The 24,508-nt window shown below is 44.9% G+C and overlaps 1 long non-coding RNA gene across 1 annotated transcript in view; it reads left to right on the top strand.

Annotated features, from left to right (window-relative positions):
* Positions 1 to 9,957, top strand: part of LOC119386998 (uncharacterized) — a 77,560-nt gene extending 67,603 nt beyond the window's left edge. Inside the window, exons 2-3 of the long non-coding RNA XR_005182421.1 lie at positions 6,629 to 6,664; positions 9,636 to 9,957. This is a non-coding gene — a long non-coding RNA (uncharacterized LOC119386998). The remainder of the gene's footprint in view (positions 1 to 6,628; positions 6,665 to 9,635) is intronic.
* The last annotated feature ends 14,551 nt before the right edge of the window (positions 9,958 to 24,508 follow it).

Genomic DNA, 24,508 nt, shown 5'->3' with positions numbered 1-24,508 from the left:
AGGAGCATGCCAGACACCGCGAGCACATGTTTGAGGTGACTTTTTCCAAAACTCGCCTAGCACGCAAAACAAAACATCTTTATACAGCGGCAGGCCAGCTAAATCCGTAGCTAAATGCCGCAATCAGCAGGCGCGCTGTTATGGACGTGCTTTCTCACTGCCTGCTTCCCTTCCATTACGTGCGTGGAATACTCTAACCATCTTCATCATTCTACGCACACTGCGCCTAAACAGTATCTGTAAAAAATATCTCAGCCGTTTCCTGAGCCGTTTATTTCGCTTCCCGCTATTACATGTTTTCGGCGTCGCTGATAACGTCGTCCTGTATCACCTCGGTCTCTAACGCTGCGTTTCAGCAACAAGAAAACGTGTGGTGCGCCATTATTAAGTCACACACGGCCGAAACTGCCCAATTTGTTACGTTTTATCGGCACCTAGCAAGTGGATTTTCACGTCAAGAACAGCAGAAGTCGAGAAGGCGCGAGAAAGACATTATCGTTAATTTCGACAATGAGTGTGGCCCACGCGTTAACGATTACAGTACGAAGCCTTTAGATATCCTTGGTCACAAAACGTAAAACCGCGAAGAATTCTGGAAACTCATTCATGTCAGCAGCGCACAAGTGAGAGAATAAGCGCGGCACTATTCAGTATAAACGTTTCGACTTGGTCTAGCTCTTCACTGCACGCGGTGTGTGCGGCTCATGACTAAGTCCGAGTAATTATGTGCCGATTACTTACGCGTTCACAAAAAGAAGATTGCTGACAAGAACATTTCCGTTGCGTAAACGTTTTTCGTTGCCGTTTTTCTTGTTGCCTACCTGCGGAAGCTACTGGCATAGGCTGAGGATATCCACGACACCTACGAGGTCTGCTAGCACTGCTTTGCGTGCCTCAAGAAAAGAACCTATTTACAGCTATGAGAACCGCGATGAGGTAGACCAGGTATTTTTTCAGGAAGAAGAAGCGACCGATATCTTGAATAGGATCGCCCATCTTTCTTCTGATGATTGTAGGCGAGGTTGTAGACTGCAAACTGTGTACGCGTCAGCCCTTCAGAGGGCGGAAGCATCCTACCCCCGCACACGCTAGACACAAATAAAATCTGAGAATACACTTTTCCTGAAGACAAGCCGCCAGAACAAAGTTTTGCTGCAGCAATTAAAACTGTAGATTTATGCACATGCAAGCTGATAACAACCAGAAAAGGCACTGAAGTGAGCGCACGCAGCCTAGGACATTTTGGCCCGTTATATCTTACGAACAAGCAAATGAGAACATATAACATTCAAACCGTGTTTTGACTGACATAAGCGCTTTTCGATAAGAAAAAACTTTCCTCAAAATTGAGACCGGTGTTTTTCTTTATTTTAATTTTTGAAAATGAGCTTTCTTGAAAAAAAAACTCGCAACGCAACAGACAAACAGCAAATACAGTTCCAGACACCCACACACCGCACAAAACAGTTATCCAGAAGGTTGCATTGATGCCTGTTGATTTCAGAGGCGCCGCGAAGACTAAATGGTATCGTTATTATCGATGATAGAAGTAAGCTATAGGAGGTAGTATGACGTAACATAGACAGGGTTCGCAAGCGAACATTGCTCTCCATGTAATGAGTACGTGACCGCGGCTTGGCGAACTCGACCAAAGAGGCTACAGAGTTAAGCTTCTTGGACTAGACAGGGTGTGTTTGGTTACCGCGGTGTGTTTTACTTGATGAACGAACGCTCGCATATTCTGTGTACATTTGCTCCAGACACGCTTGCACAACTTCGGTCGCTCTTGTGACGCATTCGTTTATCCTCAACGTCACATATTTCAACAGCAACATATTTGCATCCCAGTCGCACGCGTTACCTCGCGTTTTCAGAAGAGCGTGCTCTGCAAGCAGCAGTATAGAGTACAAGCTAAAACGTACCGTTACATGATTATGTTTTCGGCCGACTGTTAGAGCATTCAACGTTGAAACGTTCTTTTCTTTTTTCTTCCTACGAGTTAGTTACGGTTTTGTCATATATTTACTTCGTCTACAATTCCATTCGTTTAACCTCTAAAAAAAGGTTCTTTTGCAAGCGAAAGTATGTAGCATATAAGCAAGTAAAAGCGTAGGGCCTGTCCTCTATGCCGACGTTACAATTTCCTGACGGCGCTGAGGGTAATATTGAAGAAACAATGCGAAAAACATGGCAAATAATGTTTAATAAGATCTTCTGTTTTCCTTTTTTAGTTCTTCGAAGTGCCCTGCGCAAGAACAAAGCCAGAACACTGCAGCCAACTCATGACTACACATATCTTATAATTATATTGACTATAGACCAAAATGCATTGCAGGCGAACTATAAAAGTTTCTTGGTAGGGACAGACGATAAACATGTGGCTTTAGCTCCGTGAATGCAGACTGTGCCGATGTTGCCTTTCAGGCGAAAGTTATTCAAGGAATTGCGACCTTCCAGAAACCAGACGCTTATTCAGCACAGGTACTCGATCGAAGAGACGTCAGCCAATCGGAGCGCACTTCCGCCACTTCGCTTTGCGCAACCAAAGAACAACACCAAACAGGCACGCCAGTAGACATTCTTTTCTTCAACTAATAAAGTTAGAGTTATGGTTATCCCTTCATCACTATCTACGTTCTGTGGTCTGTTTTGTGTTGTGCACAAGCGTCTCGGGACCTCATTCCATAGAGGAGCAATGCGTACGGTAGGGAATAACTAGAGAACGTAATTTGGATGTGAACAGTGCCCTACCGAATATATGCTTGCAAAGGGTATGAACACAAGAAGTACAGAACATGAGTTATCCATACAAAATAGTTAGCCCCGGAAAAAGGTGTTAAAATAAGGAAAAGTTAAAGCAAGCAGTGAAAACTACCTTATACGACCACCGCCCTTAGGATAAGAGCGCAGAGGCAGAGTGGGCACCGCACAGCATGTAGTCTATAGATTAAAATATAAGAAGTTGAGTCCAGTGTTCACATGAGTAGATGCTAGTATAAAATAAGAACACAGTGTACATATATCTAGCGCAGTGCGATAAATTATTGCAGTTTAATTCACCCACAAGTTTGGCGTGAAAAATGGGAAGACGAGAGCTGCGGCCAACGGCACTTAAGGCTGGCACATAGTAATGGCACTACGCACGGCTTGGCAAACTGAAAGCGCCGGCGGCACCAAAGATAAACAAAGATAAGAGAAAGTTAGGGGGCTATGATAAGTGACTAGGTGAACTACACTCTATTTCCACGCGCGGGGCTAAAGGCACTCGCAGCTGCGGTGGACCCTGCAGTTTTTCAAACAGTGTGTTTGCTACCTCCACTCGCGCTCGCCGCAAATTAATTCGCGCCGGAAAACAGCTTTTACAAGCTCTTCCTTTTCGAGAAACAAACACATGAAAAGAACGTGCTCTCGAAGTTTGTTTGGCCTGCAGGGCCCCACAGAAGGGTGGAGCGCAGGATGCCCTTTTAGCGGGCAAACTCAGCACCTGCAGATGAACGAACGCTTTCGAAACCGCTCAGCCATATAAAGGCCCGTTTGCGAAAATTGCGCCGTCCCTATACAAGATACGAAACGCCAGGTGTTTTGCAACACAATGGAGGCGTCGTCCTGTGGCGGGCGATGCGCGGTTGCAAAAAGGGCGCGGGGGGGGGGGTCATACCTTAACGCGGGGATTCGAGAACGAACGGCCGTGCAAACCACCTCCGCCATTATCGCAACGGTCTGGGCATTTTTTTTTCCCGTCGCACCTTTCTGATAACGCTTATCCTGCGCCGGGATTCGCCAAATGTTATTAACGCTGTTCATTTTATCTGCTGCTGCTACTAGCATTGTCCACTACGGTGAGTCCTAGTTTTTCGATTGCGCTAAGCATGATCGCGGCTCAGTCCAACGAAAATTGCAACTAACTCAGCGAGACGATGATGAATGCAATTATGACCTTTCTACTTTAAACAAAATGAACGCTTCAGGTTGAACCTTCTGCGAAGTAGCCGTGGTCTATATAGGGTATAGCATACTGACGTCACTGAAACAGCCACGTCTGAGCACCAACATGGTGGGACGCTAACTTTGTGAGGTCACTTAGCGTTATCGGTACATCGTACGCTGGTTCCTTCGTTATACATGCACAAAGGCACAGTAACGTTCCAGCGACGTCGTTGTCACACCGAAGCAGGTCAATCGCCGCGTGATTGGGATGCCTAGACGTCATCTATGCCGCCATGTTGAAGCCATGTTGAACGTCCATGACGTCCCGTGCAAGCTATCGATATACGTTTGACACAAAGAAACGAACATAACGAACGCTGAAACGTTTCTGTCCTTACGAAATGAGGAACTATGGATTAATTGGGAAACAGGCTTGTTTCTATCGCTTTGACCTTTAAGTCAGAGATACCAAGTTAGCAGCAAGAAGGCATCAAGGAAGCTTAAAAGTTACATAAGGCTTAAGGAACATGAACACGACCCTATTGCGTGCCAAAGATAGAATAGAAAAGGAATGAATTTAGAATATTGCACGTGCGGCTTTCATTTGCCTGATCACGCGATCCAGAGTCGCAGTTTCTAAAGAAAGCGAGTGAAGTTAACGCAATAATTGATTTGATCCACGACGCTAGGTGGAACCTTTTGCCCGTCCCAAAAACGCGCAGGACCTTTCATGAATGTTCTTCGTGTGTACGTACGACGCTTGATGTTGGTTCTTTTCTTTAAATTCAAACTAATGAGTTTGCTGGAAGCTTTCTAACGAGAAAAACCTTAGCTACAGCGAATGAAATAGGCAACGTACCGCTTTAACGTCACCACACAGCGGCTGTCGCGGACGGTACGTTTGCGCGCGACAACATGACAACAAGTCACAATGTTCTGAAAGGTCACGCCAGGTCTGATTGAATTTCAGGTCGGCCGCAGAGCTCTTTTGATCGAGGTGCACGCTAGCATTCGTTAAAGGCTACCTGGAGGCAAATGAAATTCACCGTCTCCACGAGGGTAGCTTGTACACATGCCTGGGTTGTCATGTTTCTGTCTGATACACAACTAGGCCTGACGCATAGAATCGGTATGGAAGCATAAAGTAATTGGATATATCGGTAATACGATGTGGGGAAAACAAGCACCCGGTGATACGCGTGACTGCACGCCGGTAACTTTTGCTGCAAATGTGCTTCGCATGACACTTCTGTGCTGCAGTGAAGCTTCCTGAATTAAATTTGTCGTTTTGAGTGCGAATAAGACCCTTGCTGCACGGGTAATCCATGCGTTAAAACAAGCTTCCACTCGTTTTAGCCTCTGTGGCGTTCAATCCCTTTCATTTCAATGCCTTGTTCGACAGAATATGCTCAAAACACACCATTTCACAGGTGTGATTATTGTAATCACTATATCTTATTTCCGACGCTTATTTCCAATAAAGGGGAGCAGCGCTCGATATATCTAAAGTGGATGTGGAGTTTTCTACACATGTGCAATACAGTGATGTGCATTTGCATGAGCTTTGGAAGGGGATGTTACAAGGTGTTGATGTACAAAATATTTCGATATTCCTAGTATACGCATATCGGGGTTCTTTACAATATCGAGGAGCTCAGGAGCAGCAGATGACTCGTGTGAAAAAGCTATCCAAATTCACTAGTAATACCAGGAGAATAGCGGTTCTTTGTAGCTCCCTTGCACGTGCTCATAAAGGTACAAAGGTAAACCACGTTGATGTTACCACTAATAATAATAATAACGTCTGGGCTTTAACGTCCCAAAACCACGATATGATTATGAGAGACTCCGTAGTGGAGGGCTCCGGAAATTTCGACCACCTGGGGTTCTTTAACGTGCACCTAAATCTAAGTACACGGGCCTCAAACATTTTCGCCTCCATCGAAAATGCTGCCGCCGCGGCGGGGATTCGATCCCGCGACCTTCGAGTCAGCAGTCGAGTGCCATAACGACTAGACCACCGTGGCAGGTTTAATGTTACCACGGAATGACTGACTGAAACAACCTTATTTGTAATGTCCAGCGAAGTTGGGTCGGGCCGGGCCTCAGTCCCGGCCTAGGCATCGGCCGCGAGCCCTTGGGCTCGGGCGGCTTCCTCGGCGCGCTGAACGGCCCGCAGTTGGTCTTATAATGAGGAGCTGAGCAGAGCGTCCTCCCAGCGCGCCTTGCGGTTCGAGACTGCCTCCTCGCAGTTTCTGCGTGCTTTGTCGTCTAAGGTCGCGCATCCCCACATAATGTGTCCCAGTGTTGCCCTCGCATCGCACGCCTTACATTTATCTCTCGAATAAAGATCTGGGTAACAGACAAGCGTTCACTTTTTTGTGCAGGTACGGAGTGATACTATATAAGTGCAAACATACCAGAAGGTTTGTTGATACGTGTTTAGTTTTCACTGAACGCTCCTAGAGCACTGTCAATAATATTGTTTTTAGCTTTCAGTTTATGTGACCGAATTGGGATGTAATGCCTTACTAACGTGATGATATCCTAAAATCTCGTTACGCTTGATATCCGGTTGCGTATTTTGTTTCGTTTCGTTTTTATATAAGCTGTCCATACGGAGGAGATCTGAATATTTGTTGGTTTCGCTAATATGTACATCAGCGAAGAAATCGTTATCTCTCAATATTTTGTTCCACAGTCCATGGTGAAGTTCCAGACCCATTTCGACGGAAAGGTAAGCTGTTATACGCGCTATATGTACGTCGTCTGTTGTAATAACCATAAATATAATACATTCTGGGACTTCCCGAAAATGCCCAGCCTGTAGAGGAGAGATGCGTAATATGTTCCGCCAGTTCCGTTCTTGCATTGCACTGTAAGTGGATTTCAGCAACCGCGTCAGGGGATCGCACCCTCCCTAACACCCCCCCCCCCTGCCGTTAGTGGTACGCCATGCAGATGGCCCCAACATTGCAGATGTACCGCATAGAATGGCGTGAGGGCCGCACATTTTTTTTTTTCGCAATTTCGGAAAGGCAAGACTCTTACAGAAGAGCGGGTCGTATATGGTCTAACTTTTCCGAATACGAATATGAAATTCCGCATAATCCTACGTAATTTTCACAGCACTTTAAAAGCGAATACTATCCTTTTCATAACGAATCTATCAAGTCACGTACGCCGTTCAATTGATCACTCGTCTTTGCTATCTTGACCACTGCTGGTTACGCTTTGTTCGCCATCAGATTCGTGCATTAAGTAATATTCCGTGTGGCGTCAGAGGTTCCTGCTACTTTAAAGCTGGTAACAATTATTTGAAATTCGCCGAGTGTGAAACATCGCTAGATAGATTATCTTGTTGATTTTCGCTCTTAGTTGGAATTATTTTTTCCCGAATTTTTCGGCTGCGAAGTTGGGGGTGCGATTCTTACACGAGTCTCTACGACGATCTGTGCTAGCCGTATTATGTTCGGCTACTCATTGGGAGGTCGCCGGTTCGATTCCGCCTAAGCGGTAGCCAGATCTCGGTGAAAGTAATAGGTAAAACAAGCGTCTACAGTGCTTTTGGTGAGGGTAGAGGAATCGCATATGCTGGAATTTATACCAGAGCAGTATCGTCCCAGCGAATCCCGTATCCACACGAGTTGCCTTTGAAACGTTAAACCAAATATTGCATTTAGATATTTTATTTAGACTGCCTCGTTCGGCACGCGCCTGCCGAGTTAAGCTGTAATAAAAAGACGAACTGAAATGCCTCAAAAATGCGCTAAACACTATGGACAAGCTTGTAAAAGATTATCTTTTGCGGTTTGTTAAATAACGCGCTATTGGCAAATAAGCCACCGAAGCACCTGCGAAACAAATAAATGAGACTACCAGTGGCTAATTCATGCGATAATAAAATAAAAAAGGAATAAAGGACAACAGGAAACTACTTCTCTTATAAATCATAAAGAGTGCGTCTCTCTTCGACTATAGTTCCCTCTTCGCACTTGCGGTTATTTATTAGGTCGACTTTCAGTCCTCGCTATGGAACGGGAAATGAAAGGTACAGCATTAGGAGACAGGAAGGCGGCAAAGCGAATCGAAGAGCAAACAGAGTTAGCCTATATTCTAGACGAGGATAAGAGAAAAAAAAAGAAGAAAACGCGGAGCTGGACAAGCCACTTAATGCGTAGGAGAAATAAATAGGGGACAGCCAGAGCGACGGGATTGGGTACGAAAGAATGGGAAACGCGGCCGAGTACGCCAGAAAGTTATGTGGCTCGATGAAATTATAGAATTTGCACGCATGAAATGAAATGAAAGAGAGGACTGCTTGTCGTTGCAGTCCGTTTATTCTTTTTGTTGTTGTTGTTGTTCTTGTTGTTGTTGTTATTATTATTATTATTATTATTATTATTATTATTATTATTATTATATTATTATTATTATTATTATTATTATTATTATTATTATTATTATTATTATTATTATTATTATTATTATTATTATTATTAAATAAATACAGTGCAATAAAACTTGGCCTAAGCACAACAGGCACCAGAGGCAATATCCTAATAAGTACAAAACACGGAAGATAACAATGGGAAAGGATTATTAGGAAAGGAGTATGCAACAGTAGCACTAATACAAGGTTTGTCACAAGAAGAACTTACACATAATTCGCGATGTTCAGTTAGACGGTTCTACCTTGATATGTTGAGTGGACAAACATGAAAACTGAAACATATTAGTTTTAGCAAATTACCTTGTTAGAAAATACGGCTCACGATGTCGGTTATGTCTCGTAGACAATGGAAATAAGCTTTGGGGGTGGGTGGGGGTGCCGAGGGCTAGTTCATGCGATAGCACTGACTAATAACGCTGCTGCAGTAAGCGAAACACAAAGGCAACGACGTTGACGCGCGAATGTCGCTCAAGTGAGTGCTTTGGTACAACGAGAGACGCACCAGCGGGAAGCAGAACCCCTTCCCGCGTTCACGGCTCAAGCCACGAACCCCTGCCTCCCTCGTTCCTCAAGCGCAACGTGGCAGTGTATGCATGAGCACAGGTTTAGGCTACCCTATTATTGAGATCACACGCCTTGGCGATTCTCTCCTCAAACAACGACGCTTTGAATGAATGAATATCGAATAGCAGTGTTTGTGTGCTTTTTGATGCCGGCTTCACGCGGGATCCACCATATGCTGTGTAAATGTCAGGCCCGTAGCTAGCCCCCCCCCCCCTCCCCCCGAAATTTTGATGACAAATGGTGTTTTATCGAAAATAAATCATGAAAATAGGCGTTTTTCTCAAATACTCAAGGTTTTCAGCCAGTGGGCCCCCCCGAAAACAATTCCTGGCTACGGGCCTGGTAAATGTGTATGTTAACTACTACTTCAGCTACCACAAAAGTTTAATCATGATCATGGACGTTAGTCGTTGGGATTGAGATGTGCCACTCAACTTCAACGTGGGTGCATCCATATCAAACGGTGCTATAGCTGCTGAACACTGATAGACATAGCTCCCATATATCAATGTACATTAAAGAATCAACTACTTCTGTGAAGACACGTTTCACTTTCGTGTTATACCGATTCCTATGACGAAGGGATCAACCACCATTTTTTTAATGTCCAGGGGCAGAACAAGTAGCAATACTTTCTCTAAAATGCCAACACCCTTTACCTTCTCTTGTAACCCAACGCGTTTCTATGCAGAGATCGAGATCAGCTACAGGCTGCCGTGCACTTCAAACGTCTGCAACGACATGTGCAACGCGCGTGGCTGTTTCAACGGCATATGCAAGTATTCGCCGGACCAAGTGGGCGCACCTCGCATATGCGTATGCAAGGGATACGCATCTATGTGCTCCTGAATGAACGCCACCGTGCGACGTCTCCGAGAAGCAAGACAGAAGGGAACGAAAATATTGTGCTATGAGCCACGCGGAGACGGCACCAAGCTATGTCTTCCCGGATTTCCTTCGGATTAGGAACAAAGATTAAACAACAAATAAATGAATTGGTGAATGTTTAAGCAAACGACTGATCGTGATAATTACACCTTCAAGATTATGTAGCCACAATCCTGATCCGCAGATAGGATGTGTAATTTGTGGACGAATGAAACGCGTATATGTGAAAGAAAACACACAGACGCATGCACACTAACGTTTAGAGCTTAGGCAAATGTTTTGTAACGATGGTGATAAGTTGGGTCAAGTTAAATAAAACGTATGTATTCTAGGACATCAAGAAGCCATCTATCACATTTCGCATCATAGCCAAGATTTGTATAGCATTGTTACTTTTAACGTATACGGTTAGACGGAGCTATACATTTGCAGAGTCGTTGAAATGCATCAGCATCTGAAACAATGTTCGTTCATGAATTAAATAATAAAAGAAGCGATTTGTAATTTCTTGTTTTCGCCATGTTGCGGTAATGTCCTGTGTATACGTGACGTGCGAGAGCACTTATTCCAGGTCTCTCTCTTTTGGGGTTTTCGACATCTGTAGTGACGTTAGGCTAGGTATTTTGATAAATAAAGTTGTAGCACTTGGACAAGAAAATCACATCGTGATAAACCAGATATACAAAAAAATTACTGCAGATGAAGAAACTGCAATATATTGTGTCTTATTCTAGATGCGGAACAGGCACCAGCCAGAGTTTTAAGCTACAAGTCCCGACGTTTGGAGATCCCTCTCGAGACCATATTCAACTGTCGCTGGTACCAGTTCGACACCTAGAACCCTTTAATCCAGCCAGATCTCTTCCAAAAATGTTTATATTACACTAGCGCCTTGTGTGCGCGTCAAGAGCCCCAAAACCATAACTGAAAATCATGTAGAAACTATCGCGTTCTCCTCTACAGCCTTTTCCTGTCTTTTCGCAGTTCGTCCTGACGCAAACAAGGTACTCGACGGGACGTCGTCGGTACACTAGGTCTTTTTAACAGCGGAGCTCTTTAAGCCGGCCGTAATATGTCCAACGCGAAAAGAAAAAAAACTGTCCTCAAGGGGGGTATGCGCCACATGAATTGGGCAAGTCCCAGACCCAGTAACCAGTACAGCAGGTGCCAGCGTTGAACGAAAACTCTGCTGGACGAAGTGGAGCACGTGAAACACCTGAAAGACAACGAGACAAAGACAGAGATAGAAAGGAAGAGAAAGACAAAACAGAGAGAGAAATAAACGGAATAAAGACATAAAAAGACAGAAATACAGCGAAAGACAGACCGAGAGAGAAAGAAACAGACAAAGGAAAAGAGCTAGGGAAACCAGAGAGCAAGACAGAAAGGGAAATAAAGAGAAACAGACAGAAAGATAGAAGGCGGAAGCGATAGAGAGAGAGGGGAAAAGAAATACATAGAAAGAAACAGATACAAAAAAGAGATGCAAGAAACAGATAGAAAGAGAAAGAAATAGGAGAAGAAAGAGAGAGAAAACTAAAGAGAAGCAGGGAAGGCCGTCCAGCTCCGCTCTTCCTTCAGGCTTGGCACCGCCAGTACGAAGCTGCCATAATTTTTTATCCCGGCTTTGCTTGCAATCTCACGCCCGTTTCTCCCCGTCGTCTCGCTTGACTGTCGTGCGCGCGATCAACGCACTGACACCAACTCATTTTTAGGCTTTTGTACTGCGTAAACGGAGATAACGACGTTGTAACAGAATTGGGCGAAGTCCTGACAGCTGCAAGGGTCAGTACTGGCATGGTTTGCACGTCTTCTGAAGAAACATGAAATGAGAAAGACATATATCAAGAAGGAATGAAGTGATGCGAAAGCCGAGAAAGCAATCGCTGTCTCGCCTTGAAACCAAGAGTGGTTTTGTTGTTCTTTCTCTAATATTTACCCGCCTAAGTGTCCTTAGGGTCCAGGTTTTGAAGCTATGACTGGTCCTGTAGAAATGCGACAAACGCATGCGGTGCAAGAAGCGTGCTCGCCTTGCACAGTAATGGAGGCAGCAACTAAGAATAAACTAAGGCAACTATTAATTCTAACTAAAGAGTAGGTATTCCTTCGTGTAAAATGGAGTGTCTGTGTATGGTTATATATATATATATATATATATATATATATATATATATATATATATATATATATATATATATATATATATATATATATATATATATATTCTTTTTTTATGTTCGCGCAACGCGCTCTTATTCCGAATAACGTCTGATGCGCGCGCGTCCCGGTAGCGCATACAACGTGAATGCGCGAGGACACTTCAGTTTCGTCATGATCCGTATTCTGCGTAGTACGCAAAGGACATCACGCTTGTTTCCTCTTCCTTTCTTCTGTGTTTATTCCGTTCCATTCCTACACAATTTTCCCATTAGCTGTGCATCGCGTGACTTGATGCCTTTTCGAGAATTACATCATTGTCGACATGGCTGTAGTATATGGCCGCGAGGCCGCTGGCGAATGGATGCTACAGTCTGATTCTTAAGTTATTTGCAAATATTAGTTTAAAACGACGATCGTGGCTTAAAAAGAAACACGTAGATCTGCTTAGTGCTAAAAAAAATGCAGTCCGCGCATGCATTCGTTGATGATGTAAAGACACAACGACACAATGATCGCACAATTATTCCAGCTTGAATGTAAGAAGAATGCGGTAATTTTCTCTTTTGTGCGGACAAAGTGGGGATTAGGGGCAATACGTTCGTAGCCCGAAAACAGACCGCCCGACAAGGTTTATACAATGAGACGCATACGAAAGATACAATACAAGATGTTTCATAACGCTTACTGTTGATATACTTGCGCTGACCTCTGGGTATGTGATAAAAAGAAAAAACAGCAAAAGTCGTCAAAAACAGGTCAATGCGAGCGTGTTGTGTAAGCGCCGACGAAGAGAAAATGGTGGCCCGTTCCAATCCGCTTATGTTTTGCGGGTCAGCCCAGTTGGGAGCACACAGTCGCATTAGCTCTCCTATCTTGTATTTTTCGTGGCGGACTAATATGGTCACTCTTGCTACAACTTCCTTTCCCACAGCTCTGTCGCAGTGGCTTCGCGTGATCGTCTTTGCAGTCCCTAAACACACTTGTTATATGTTCTGCATAGTGCAAAAATGCCGTTTTTCTGCTACATACATGCGTTTTACCGTTTGAACGACACTCTACAAAAAAGAAAGAAGCTTGTTGGGACAGGTTTGGTACGCCGGCCAAGTACGACAATGTTCTGATGTGGAATCCCCGTTCTTAATCTATGCATGCACAAATGTGGTCTAGCGATCTCTCCTTGATGCTCCTTTTGTAATGAGGTAGAAACAATCCGATACTTCTTGCTGGACTGCCGACTTTTTTCCTCCCTCAGGAAAACAACTATTCAAATTGTAATGCGGCAACTTGGTCTACTAGTTACTTCGACCGTACTGTTGTCATTTGAGGTTTCTGTGCTGGGACACTCGGACGGGAATATATGAAGTCAAATCGATTTATTCGACGCATCAACCGGCTTTATTAAAAATTGTATTAAAATTTTTATTAAAGATTATTTATTAGAACTATCTCTTCATTCTAATTGACACTGTATTCTCTAGTAGCACTTAGAAAATTTCAGACTATATGATCCGCCCTACTCTTGGCCGATCCCCCTGAGTGGGTAGGTGACAATCATCCTAGGAGCACCATCATCATCGTGATAACGTGCAGCTACTCTACACGAAGAAGAAGAGGAAGAAGACCGATTGGTAGGTACGAACAACCTTCTGGTGCGCTGTTGGTTCTAGGCAGTTCATTGCAATCGCACGGGATAACTGTGTTCTACCTATATTTTGTGAAACTATAACAACTATAAAGAGCACGCTTATTGTGTGATTTTCTGTGACAAGCACACACATCTATAACGTTACCGTGGCCTCGTGTTGAGCAGCTGGCATCACCACCTTTGTTGTACTCATAAACGCTCATTTCTGCTGTATACGAACCCTCGTACTCGAGTTTACCAACTCCTGTAGCCCGTACGGTAAAATTGCGTATGGTAAACTAGCGTATCGTAGTATAACGACTCCCGCATGGAAACATACCAGCTCCCCTCGCCTCTTACGTTTGAAGCTCTCAAAATAGCAGCACGACCAGCCACGCAAAAAAAAAGAGAAAAAAAAAAACGCCTTTGCATAGTAGGCTTTTTACCTTGGCCTTGTACTGGACAACTGCTCTGCACAACGGCTTAGCGTTTTTTGCGTTCTCCTGCTTAATATGAGGTTGTGGGTTCGATTCACAGAATGGACCACCATATTGCGATGAGAAGCTAAAGGAAATCTGCTATAGCTTAGCCTTTGATGCACATCACGGAACTCTAGGTGAAAATATAATGCTAAGTCCCTGAAAGAGCTCCTTAACCCATTTTGCAGATTACGCTTCATAAGCGCTACAGATTACGAAACAATGTAGTGGCTAACACAAGCCTCATGCAATCTTCGGCATGAGGTCATTTTTGGAACATTCGTTTGAAAACCAAAAAAAAGTCGTGCATTTTTTTTTGGGGGGGGGGGGGGGGGGGGGGGTAAGTTGCAAAGGTGTCTCGTAAGCTTTGCGTAGCCCAGAATCATCTTGACACGCGATTTTGTTATTGCAGCGATGAACGCATTCCAAGCACTTGTACTCGCGGTTTGCGCTGCAATAGGTAAGCAGACGTGGTTTATATACGGCTACGGTTAAATCGGGACACAGCAAGACGATGTTTGCGGTTCAGATTTTACTTAAGACTGCGGTTGCAGTAAATTCCGGGGTGCTAACTATAGATCTCTATATTAAAAGAAACAAAAATAAGTGCTTCAAGCCGACTGCTTCGTTCGCAAAATTCAATACTCAATGCGCTACCATCAAAAGAAATTGTTTATAAAATCTTAAGAGGAAACAGATATAAATGCAATGGTTGTTGCGTTTATAGTTAGATCGGAACACGCTAAATCCTACCTCAGCCGATTTCCAAGCAGTTTTCAGGCCCATATACGAACTCTTACAGACAAAAATTGCTTAGCGCAGTACAAGCACAGCAGACAAAAAAGGTACACAAGGGACAAGCGTTTGTCCCTTGTGTACCTTCCTTGTGCGTTATATTTGTATTGCGCTAGGTAATTTTTGTCAGTATGCACCAACTAGGCCCCCAAAAAGTCCTATTAAGTACACTTACAGTTTGAGTAAGTTGATTGGCTTGAGGTAATTGCTAAGAAACAACGTGCCAGTGAACATGTAACCGTAACAATGTATTTTAAACCAACATCCAACGTGTTCGCTTTTGAACTTGTGAAGGTGTAATACACCTTTACACCAAATAATCAACTACACATCGAGCGGAAGAGCTCTGTAGGTTCGTAAATTTCACACCGAATTACGATATCGCTACGTTTCGTGTAGACATGGAGGACTCAACATGGCATCATTCGCCCTTCGTCTTGATCGAGCTCGTGCTCCAAACCCCGTGTATATATATACAGCTCCACAAATGAAGCACATGACATATACGTGTAGTGGAACGCCCACGCGATGCCGGATGTGCAGGGAATCCGCAGTAACGGACCGCGCCTCCCTATATAGACGAGGACCCACTCCCAGGCCTGCCATTCCGTCTCAGATAGCACGCATAAAACATGCAGAAGTGACGTGAATCATTAACGACGATTTGCTTCCGTCGCTGAGGAGCGCGGACATAATGCATTTTCCCGCTTTCCCTCTTTCTCTCTTTCGTTTTCATCCAGGTGCGGCCCAATGGCGTAAGTGCGTCTACATATTCCATTACGATCGTCTTGTTTTTTTTTTCTTACGCCTGCGGATGGTTCGTCGTTCCACCCTGTTTTATTTTTTACGCACCAACCACTCTCTGAAAGCTTTCCAGTCCAATCGCGAAAACATCGTGTCACGGCACAGGGTGCAGGGGCTCTACGTGCCACTTCGTGTCCATGTCGTTTGTGTGCATATCCTCGTCTGCGAAGTCAATTCCGCCGCTAGCATAGCGAAAGTACAACGTAGCTTTCTTTTTTTCTTTTACACTTATCTTTTTGCTTACAAACATATAAGTGCAGCATCAATAAGCAATATCGACAGTACGGCATCTTTGCGAACGTAATTTGGAAGCAGGCGACGGTCGCCTTACAGAATTGCTCCCTAAGGTTATCAAGCGCCTCTCACAACGTTGAGACAGAAATTCTATCGCTTCTCTGGAGATTGTTTATTCAAGGCTGCGAATATGCAATAGAACTGCTATGGAATATTAACAAAGACACCAAAGGAAGTCAGCAGTAAAGTAAGAGCGAGGGCAGCTCTTCCGGCATTTTACATATTTTACATTTTGATGCATGAAAGAGTAATTTAACGGCCAAAAGTAATATGAAGTTGCCGCACCGACCTTTCTAAAGGTTGCCCAGAGGAAACAGACGACAGCGCATTTTTAGTCATGAAGCAGACGACAGCGCAATTAGTCATGCATTTAACACGTGCATGACTAATTTTCTTTCGATGCTGCATGCCTTTGACCGTGCAAGGAAATCTGCGCCGTGAACACGTTTTTCCGAATATCTAAGAACGTGTGCAGAGTAACGGATTTAACTACTCACTGTGGCTAATTTGAGCTTGAACTTTCACGCTAAAAGTGTGCGCAAGAATTTTCCGAGCGGTTTTTCCTTCCTCCGAGTCGCACTCACGATACCTGTTTCCACAGAATCGCAGTCACATTATACTCATGAAATTTTAACACAACTCAGCACCTCGTCCTGTGCACCTCTGTTCCTGCATGGGAATTTTGTGTGGTTCCATTCAGTAATCGTGTACTCTAATATCAGCATAAACAAGTTCGTCTAAACTAAATTGCTCTTGTAAGTGACTTCCATTACCTCGATATGCAAATAGCGCAAGTGACAGGAAAGGAAACGAGTGAAATTGTAGTGCATGCTAGTGTGAGAGTAGCAGTCCCCGATTCTCTACAGGGACCAAATAATATGTTCACTGTTCCGATCGATTTACGCATCGACGAGTTACAACAAATCTAATGCCACTTTGTGTGTTTATGCTATCCCTCTCCCTCTTTTCTTTCTGTCCATATCTCTACCTCTAACTTTCAAACTCCCCTAACCCTTTCGCCAGTGTAAACCGCCGTGGTCGTTTAGTGGTTATGGTGCTCGACTGCTTGCCCGAAGGTCACGGGATCGAATCCCGGCCACGGCGGGTACATTTCGGTGGAGGCAAAATGCTAGAGGCCCGTGTGCTTAGATATAGGTGCACGTTGAAGAACGCCAGGTAGTCTGAATCTCCCGAGCCCTCTATTAAGGCGTCTTCCATAATCATATTGTCGTTTCGGGGTGTTGAACCCCGACAAATAAATTTCCCCAGTGTAGGTCAGCATACCAGATAATTTTTTCCTGGTTTGGTTTTTATCCCTGCCTTTTCCTTTCTCTCATGCTCCTTCCTTCCTTCTAATTCGGCGGCAGCTTGCCCGATGAGGGCCGAGCAGTGTACCACCTGGTGCCAGGACCACGGCTGCCTGGACGGTCAGTGCACGTGCGGCATCTGGAGCGGGTGCCGCTGCATCGGCTGCTGCACCGAGGTGCCCCAAGTGAGCTGCGTGGACATGAACTGCACCCAGGCTGCCGAACCACGTGGCGTGTGCGTGCAGGACGCCTGCCTGCCCGACATCAACGATCCCTACTGCCACGACTAGCGACGCATCGTCCGCCGTAATAGAGAACGTTAAAAAAGTCCAAAGCAAAGCGACTCTCGAAACAACGCGTCGCACGGTCAGTAAAAGACCGGCAGAACGCCTGTGTGCAAGCGCTGCACGAGTTATTTTACAGCCTTATTACCTTAACAGGTTAAACAGTCCTGTCGACCGTTTCAAATATTTCATATTGCGGGGTGATCTACATAGTAAAATAAACGATGAGAGGCACAACCTTTGCTTCTCCGGGTGACATTACACACCTCGCATTAACTTCAAAGGCAGAAAGCGGACGCCATGTTGGCCCTCCCACCCTTTGCGCCCTTGACTATTCCACAGCACGCTTTGTGGAATAGGTTCATGTGTACAGCCATGGTGCAAATAAAAAAATTCGGCAGATCCCACGCGTTGTGGGCATCGCTTTCATGCGAAGCAGTCAGCGAGTACTTCTATGCTGTATTTTATGGCTTTGAGCCAAGCGTTACCAGGTGGATCGACGTGTTTTTGTAAGTGTAGTAGCTGTGTGCACATCGTGAGCTTACCAGGCCCGTCAAAAACACTTGTGTTTAAAGGGTAACTTATGGTGCGACGTAGCGTCAGCCCTCACGTTAGAGTACATACATTAGTATTATCGAAACTAAGTGCACTTTATGGTGCAATCATGTGAATATCATACGCAACTTTCGTTAATATATTCCTCCGGGGTCGAGCAATGCTTCAATATATATACTTGCTGAGTCATAAGAATACGAATGTAATGTTTATTGGACTGCTACAAAAGCAGAGCCAACACTGGAACCACAGACGTTAATCTGATATATGTGCTGTTTATTGTTTCTTGTAAAATTAGACAGCCAGCACCACAGCCACAATTGATGTTGCACCGACATTACGCCTCGATAGGCTGTTTTTCCAAACCAGTTTATAGACCTGGCGTGGCTCCGTGGTCGAATACCTGATTGCCACGCAGAACGCTTGGGTTCGATTCTTGCTGGCATCCTAATTTCTATTCTTTCCATTCGTCGGGTGAACGATGCCGATGTCGGTTTTTCTTAAGGCTCTCGCACTTAAATTACCAGTGTGTGTTCTCGCCATTCCTAGGTAGATATAAACCGTCAATCACCTGTGGCGCATACCCGTACACCGCTGCCCGTGGTAAACGGGTATGTGCCACACGTGTCTGGAGGAAAGCGTTTGACGACGTACGCGACAGCATTTTACCTGTTATTCATGTCATGACCCGGCAGTCATATTCGTCAAATCCTATTAGGGCCCAACCACTGGCACGATTACGCAGGCGTATGCACGCGCCTACGTGTCATATGCGCCTCTCAGCGTCGGTCGCAGAGGGCTGTACGCGTCGATATGCCTCGAGGCGCGAGGGGTCAAGAGAAGTCTGACATTTTCGCCTACATCACCACGCGTACGGTGGCGCCGACCAATCAGAGGCCGCGATACCTCTGACCGCTATGTCTAATGGCTGTCGCTTCGAAGGCACCTCCGAGTGCTGGGCAAGCACGGAAACCACGGTCGCAAACGTTCCTGAGAGACCGCGTCGTCATCCAGTACGACGACGACACGGCGAACGACCGCGAATGCTACAAGCGGGACGCGATTTCGTGCCAAGTTCGAGCGACGCCGACAAATCCATGCGAATGCCTGCCGGCTCACCCCGGTTTTGAGTGCGATCGTCGGCCGAATGAGAACATCGTACCTACTAGTGCAGCATGTGACTACTCCTGTGCATTGATCTGTGTTTATCTGTGCTCGGAACGAGTGTAAACCTGCTTCGGAGGTTTGAAGTCTTGAGCGTGAGCCCTCGCCTACCGCGAAGTCAATTCAGAGCGGTGTCGTCTGCATTCAGCGTAGGCCTGTCGAGTTCGTGTGAACCAGCTCATGTGAGGAACATTGGTTGAACGATATTGACGCTAGTTGTTTCCGTCGCAACATAGACACTATATACGACGCCCGAGACATGCCCTGGCGCTTACGCAGGAGTTTTTTTATCAGCAGTGTGTTTGTTTTCAACATCGGCATTCGCCTCATCATTGTCGAAAGAGAACATCGCACTTGCCAACACATTTCGGTGATGTGACAACGTACTGCATGAGTGGATTTGCGGATTTTACTACGCTGAAACATTGGTTGACTTCGGCGCAAATCGTTTGCGTGTGTTGCCAAGCTAACAACAAGCGTGCGCTTGTTGGTAGCAGTGTGACAAGATTTCGTGCCGGGTTCTAGCGACGCCGACACATTCAGATGTCAGCGGTCTCATTTACAATCATCTATAAGATAGAAGCTCGAACGTGCGCGAGCGTGGTGATCGAAAAAAAAAAGTTGCATGATGAAGTACTGCTTGCGTTGCCTGCTATTTCACTTCTTGACTCCTGGTCTGCGTCTCTGCCGTGCAACTACATATTAGCACATGCCCAGTTGCACATACCTTGTTTTGCAGGTTGCCTATTCTGACTCACACATTCTCCCTTGTCTATTCTGATACTCATAGACGGGAGAATGCGAACAATGGCGCTTCTCCATCGTTTTACAGTTTACTTAAATATAACACACGTATTGTCTACAGCTGGACAGCTAATTAGCTAAAAAAGCTTATAAGTGACGAGTACCTTCATTGAAATCTGAGCTGCACAGTCACACTATAGCAAGAAAAGAAGAGCATATCACCACATGTATGTGCAGAAGGGATGAAAGTACAATAATACTGTACTGCGCTTTGTTTAGAAGGAATTCAAACGGTGCCTCATCTGCAACCACAGACACTTGTGAGACCATTCTAAACTGCGCACATATTTATCTCTTCCTCCAGACTGATTTCAACTGAAATAATTAGTTGATGGTTTCCAACGCCAAATCCTTGGATTGATTGCATGGACTATTTCATTTCTGTTCATTTTTTTGTATATGCACTAACTTAGACTATGCATGCACTTAAGCATAATTGAAATATGAAGACATTCATTCAGTTTAGCTATGTTAGACAACTTGCCAAAGACTTCTATACAGTGCTCTGGTGCAATCCTATGGCCGATATATGTTGCATCATGAAGTTTCAGGCATGATTTATTACATTAAAGGGTATTTTGACTACTGACAACGTACGAAAGCCTTCTACACAGTGCTCGGTTGCAACCTTACGACCAATATCTGTCGCATCATGAAATATCAGGTGCTGTTTGTTGCGTTAAAGAATATTTGGACTACAGACAACGTGCGAAAGCCTTTTACACAGTGCTCGGTTGCAATCTTTTGACCGATATCTATCCCATCACTGAGTGTCAGGTGTGCTTTGTTGCGTTAGAGGATATTTAGACTACCAAGGATGTGCGAAAGCCTTCTACAGAGTGCGTGGTTCTGATCTTATGACCTATATCTGTCACATCATGAAGTGCCAGGTATGGTTTGTTGCGCTAGAGGATATTTCAACTACACACAACGTGCGAAAGCCTTCTACACAGTGCACAGCTGCAATCACAATCTTAACCCATTTTTTGTGCACACTAACGTGTTTAAATACAGTTTTTTTCTTAGATTTATCGAACACTGGAATGATCTACCTAGTTCGGTTCGTGAAATGAATGTATCTGATTTTTTGGAGGCACTTGTATCAGGCACATGGACAAAGGGGTTGCAGCCTCACCCTCCCCCCACGAATTTCGTCCAGCCTTCTATATTGCCGGGCAACTTTTGTTTCTTTTTGCCATGGAAAGACTTTCTTTCGAACAATTAGTTCTTGGGACCCCCCCTCTCCCCCCCCCCCCCCCCCCCCCAAAAAAAATCCTGGCTACGTGCCTGACTTGTATGATATTAATGTTCTATTTCTCTCATCTCTCACCCCGTCGCGCTCAACCAGTGGCGATATCTGCTTTTGTTGAAGCACTTATCATGATATTACTGTGTGAATTCTTTCCTTTTGTATTTATGTACACCACTCCTGCAGTAGCCCTGCATTGGGCTGCAGTATTCGAAAATAAATAAATAATAAATCTTATGACCGATACCAGTCGCACCATGAAGTGTCCGGTGTGGTTTTTTGCGTTAGGAGATATTTAGACCATCAAGGACGTGCGAAAGCCTTCTACGCAGTGCCCATCTGCAATCGTATGACCGATATCCGTCGCATCATGAAGTGTCAGGTGTGGTTTGTTGCGTTAGAGGATATTTCGACTACAGACAACGAGCGAAAGACTTCTACACAGTGCTTGGTTGCAATCTTTTGACCGATATCTGTTACATAATAAAGTTTCAGGTGTGATTTCTTACTTCGATAAATGCTGTAAAACATGATGGGTAAACATGTACTGGATGCACCAGCATATTCATGATAATTTTAATGAATTTGGTTGTGTGAGTATAGGAGCTTGGTGGTTTACACACCTAGATGCTACTTCATGTTTTGCTTCTTAGAGCCTTTAGAAAGTTGTTTCGATGTTAAAACCTTCTGGATCTGGACGGGCCCTACAATATCTTCACCAAAAGCGCTGCTCGTATATTTGCTTTCTGAGCCATTCCTAGCACCACTTACGCAATGTAAAGACACCATGATACCACTCATTTAATTTAAGAGAAAAAAAAATCTCTTGCACACTCCCACTACACGAACCAAATGCTATATAACTCAATTATAGGTCAATTATTTGTTTTATAGGCCTGAATGCCTTCCTTAATCAAAACATCACGCTATGCAAGTAAACAATAAGCACGTATCTGAGTATGTCTTGTGGACTGCCTGGAAGTGTATAAGGCGTGAGGATAGACTGCTTAAATATGAACTCGATGCGTATTTTGTGGTGAACAGTGCATGTTCATTTATTAGAAAACAAGAAAGTCGGGCCCTATTTGCAGTGCTACAGTTTACCTGCATTTTGTTGATAGAGGGAACATAAGTAACTGTGAGTTTCCAGTAATGTTTGTTTCTTGTTTCCATGCTATTGAAAAAAAAATTGAGTTAGTATGTATGCTTGCTCCAGGATTCGAACGTCTAAATGGTGCTCCATGTATACACCAATTTCACAAGGAGGCTGCCATTTTTAAAACACTCCACCGCCGCAGCGCCGTCTATCGTCTGCGACGTTTCGCCGACCTTCCGGTGTGTGGGGTTCCGCGGCGGTGTATGCAGCGTATGCGCTCGGTTCACGCGGTATTGCTGTTCTTCGCGGTACACGGACAAAACAGGGCAACGCTTTTCGAGTGTAAAGGCGCTGATAAATAATCGCTAAGCTTTCAGCTTCAAAATGGCTGAAACAGCAAGCAGCGGCGGCCCACGAGAGGTTCCCGCAGCAGCGCCGACGATGAGAATAATGCCAATGCTGTTCTTAAGCAGCATATGTAAATTGGTAATTGCTTTGTATGTTTTGTTATAGCTGGCCGGGTGAGGTTCTTGGAATAATCACTATAAAAGAGCGTTAACATTTAGGACAACTGTAAGTATAATCGGAGAAACGTAAATGGAGACGAGCGAACACGTACGCCATTATCCGGCTGCGCGCTAGGTGCGCGCATTAGCGTTTAAGATGGCTCCCGGGTTCCCGTGCCGTGATTATTGAAGTTCAACGTAACTCTAATCCCTAAAAGACCCGTTTGGTTCCGCTTGGCACGTTGCAATACAATGTTCACGGAACGAGAGGAGCACAAACACCGATGCCTCTGTTTATTCGTGTCGCCGTCGTAGCTTGTGGCCTCTGATCCTTGCACAGGATAGGGAACAGAAGTACGACGTGTGAGCTCAAAATTCGGCGTAGAAACAACACCGATGATAAAATAAAAATAAGAATGTTGCACATCTGGAAGCGTGGCATGGCGGAAGTTCGCTGCGGCGCGAGCCGCCGCCACTAGCGATACGCCGAAAAGGCGCTCGTTTTTGGTAACATTATTGTCAATTTGTTTTCTGGCGAGTATTTCAGAAGCATTACGACGAGCGCACGTGTCCAGGTAACGACCTGGCTTTAACGAACGTGGGCCGATCATTCACGACACCCAGGATGCCGGGCAAAAAAAAAAAAAGAAGTGCGGTTGTCATAACGCTACCCCAGTTATCGTCACAAAATTGACAAGTCGAGAAAGAACGTGCTCTCGACGAAACGTTAGAAACGCGTACCTACGCCAAAGAACACATGTCATGCGGGCCTTTCTGTCATGTAGATTGAAAAGTGCGTATTCAATAATCTCGAAAGTGCGCGCACTAAGATGGAACATTTTCTAGCCACAGGCATTGTAAATCATGTGCTGTAGCATAGAAATCAGAGAGGTTCATGAGAACAACTCTTGGCCAAACATTTTGTGTATTAATCGTCAGCCTTGACATTGGTTCTCTTTGGTGCAGATGATAAAGTGTACCAGCACCCAAGCACAATCACAAGCTGGTGTGGTGACTTGGAGAAATGGCCATAAGTGCAGACGCCCCATATAATAATATACTATTTTTCGGAGAAGAAGGCGTGCGACCTGAGAGAAGCGAAGTCATTAAAAAACATTGTGCACTTCGCATGCCTTGGCTGCCAGTCTTTCAGACTTCCGTAGCTGTTGCCGCAGCCAAACACAGCGCAGTGGTAGCTTGTCAACCTGTTCTCGTCCGACATTTCGATTTGCGGCAGCACAATTGCTTCAGCGCGTCGAAAAAGGGAAACACGCTGACCTCTCACGCACCACGCAGTGCAAAACTCGGGAATCCGCACACACCAGCGGCAACGGTCGGCCGAGGTGGAGAGAGAGAAAGCGGTGAAAATACACCGGTTCGAGGCTACGCTCCTCCTCTCCGTGAAAACGGTCTATAAACTGTAACGCATATTAGGTAGCTAGAATATTAGTCATGGTGACACCCGTAGTACGTGGGAAAGCCGTATTTTTGTTAATGTGAAAAGTATTAGTTCTTATGCGGCGAATTTTTAGGGCACCTCGTTTGGACTTTGCAG

This window comes from Rhipicephalus sanguineus, chromosome 3, assembly GCF_013339695.2.
Source record: "Rhipicephalus sanguineus isolate Rsan-2018 chromosome 3, BIME_Rsan_1.4, whole genome shotgun sequence".
NCBI classification, from domain to species: Eukaryota; Metazoa; Arthropoda; class Arachnida; order Ixodida; family Ixodidae; genus Rhipicephalus; species Rhipicephalus sanguineus.
This window is presented reverse-complemented; position numbering and strand designations above follow the sequence as displayed.